Genomic DNA, 2,500 nt, shown 5'->3' on the forward strand with positions numbered 1-2,500 from the left:
AGCGAAGCGAGAGGCAGCACCGTCCCTGCTATACGAAAGCCCCATCCAGCCCTGTGCCACCCGGGGGGTTCCAGGGTGCTGAGATGGCTGACGTTTTGCTCCGCTCTCGACGGTCACCGCGCAATGCAAGAACAGGCCAAAAACTGGCCAAAACGGCCCAAAAACGGGCCAAAACTGGCCATTTTTGGCTGCGCGAGCGAGCGGCGAGCGGCGGACAGCGAGCGAAGCGAGAGGCAGCACCGTCCCTGCTATACGAAAGCCCCATCCAGCCCTGTGCCACCCGGGGGGTTCCAGGGTGCTGAGATGGCTGACGTTTTGCTCCGCTCTCGACGGTCACCGCGCAATGCAAGAACAGGCCAAAAACTGGCCAAAACGGCCCAAAAACGGGCCAAAACTGGCCATTTTTGGCTGCACGAGCGAGCGGCGAGCGGCGGACAGCGAGCGAAGCGAGAGGCAGCACCGTCCCTGCTATACGAAAGCCCCATCCAGCCCTGTGCCACCCGGGGGGTTCCAGGGTGCTGAGATGGCTGACGTTTTGCTCCGCTCTCGACGGTCACCGCGCAATGCAAGAACAGGCCAAAAACTGGCCAAAACGGCCCAAAAACGGGCCAAAACTGGCCATTTTTGGCTGCACGAGCGAGCGGCGAGCGGCGGACAGCGAGCGAAGCGAGAGGCAGCACCGTCCCTGCTATACGAAAGCCCCATCCAGCCCTGTGCCACCCGGGGGGTTCCAGGGTGCTGAGATGGCTGACGTTTTGCTCCGCTCTCGACGGTCACCGCGCAATGCAAGAACAGGCCAAAAACTGGCCAAAACGGCCCAAAAACGGGCCAAAACTGGCCATTTTTGGCTGCACGAGCGAGCGGCGAGCGGCGGACAGCGAGCGAAGCGAGAGGCAGCACCGTCCCTGCTATACGAAAGCCCCATCCAGCCCTGTGCCACCCGGGGGGTTCCAGGGTGCTGAGATGGCTGACGTTTTGCTCCGCTCTCGACGGTCACCGCGCAATGCAAGAACAGGCCAAAAACTGGCCAAAACGGCCCAAAAACGGGCCAAAACTGGCCATTTTTGGCTGCGCGAGCGAGCGGCGAGCGGCGGACAGCGAGCGAAGCGAGAGGCAGCACCGTCCCTGCTATACGAAAGCCCCATCCAGCCCTGTGCCACCCGGGGGGTTCCAGGGTGCTGAGATGGCTGACGTTTTGCTCCGCTCTCGACGGTCACCGCGCAATGCAAGAACAGGCCAAAAACTGGCCAAAACGGCCCAAAAACGGGCCAAAACTGGCCATTTTTGGCTGCACGAGCGAGCGGCGAGCGGCGGACAGCGAGCGAAGCGAGAGGCAGCACCGTCCCTGCTATACGAAAGCCCCATCCAGCCCTGTGCCACCCGGGGGGTTCCAGGGTGCTGAGATGGCTGACGTTTTGCTCCGCTCTCGACGGTCACCGCGCAATGCAAGAACAGGCCAAAAACTGGCCAAAACGGCCCAAAAACGGGCCAAAACTGGCCATTTTTGGCTGCACGAGCGAGCGGCGAGCGGCGGACAGCGAGCGAAGCGAGAGGCAGCACCGTCCCTGCTATACGAAAGCCCCATCCAGCCCTGTGCCACCCGGGGGGTTCCAGGGTGCTGAGATGGCTGACGTTTTGCTCCGCTCTCGACGGTCACCGCGCAATGCAAGAACAGGCCAAAAACTGGCCAAAACGGCCCAAAAACGGGCCAAAACTGGCCATTTTTGGCTGCACGAGCGAGCGGCGAGCGGCGGACAGCGAGCGAAGCGAGAGGCAGCACCGTCCCTGCTATACGAAAGCCCCATCCAGCCCTGTGCCACCCGGGGGGTTCCAGGGTGCTGAGATGGCTGACGTTTTGCTCCGCTCTCGACGGTCACCGCGCAATGCAAGAACAGGCCAAAAACTGGCCAAAACGGCCCAAAAACGGGCCAAAACTGGCCATTTTTGGCTGCACGAGCGAGCGGCGAGCGGCGGACAGCGAGCGAAGCGAGAGGCAGCACCGTCCCTGCTATACGAAAGCCCCATCCAGCCCTGTGCCACCCGGGGGGTTCCAGGGTGCTGAGATGGCTGACGTTTTGCTCCGCTCTCGACGGTCACCGCGCAATGCAAGAACAGGCCAAAAACTGGCCAAAACGGCCCAAAAACGGGCCAAAACTGGCCATTTTTGGCTGCACGAGCGAGCGGCGAGCGGCGGACAGCGAGCGAAGCGAGAGGCAGCACCGTCCCTGCTATACGAAAGCCCCATCCAGCCCTGTGCCACCCGGGGGGTTCCAGGGTGCTGAGATGGCTGACGTTTTGCTCCGCTCTCGACGGTCACCGCGCAATGCAAGAACAGGCCAAAAACTGGCCAAAACGGCCCAAAAACGGGCCAAAACTGGCCATTTTTGGCTGCACGAGCGAGCGGCGAGCGGCGGACAGCGAGCGAAGCGAGAGGCAGCACCGTCCCTGCTATACGAAAGCCCCATCCAGCCCTGTGCCACCCGGGGGGTTCCAGGGTGCT

Source organism: Musa acuminata, unplaced genomic scaffold (assembly GCF_036884655.1).
Source record: "Musa acuminata AAA Group cultivar baxijiao unplaced genomic scaffold, Cavendish_Baxijiao_AAA HiC_scaffold_480, whole genome shotgun sequence".
Classification (NCBI taxonomy): Eukaryota; Viridiplantae; Streptophyta; class Magnoliopsida; order Zingiberales; family Musaceae; genus Musa; species Musa acuminata.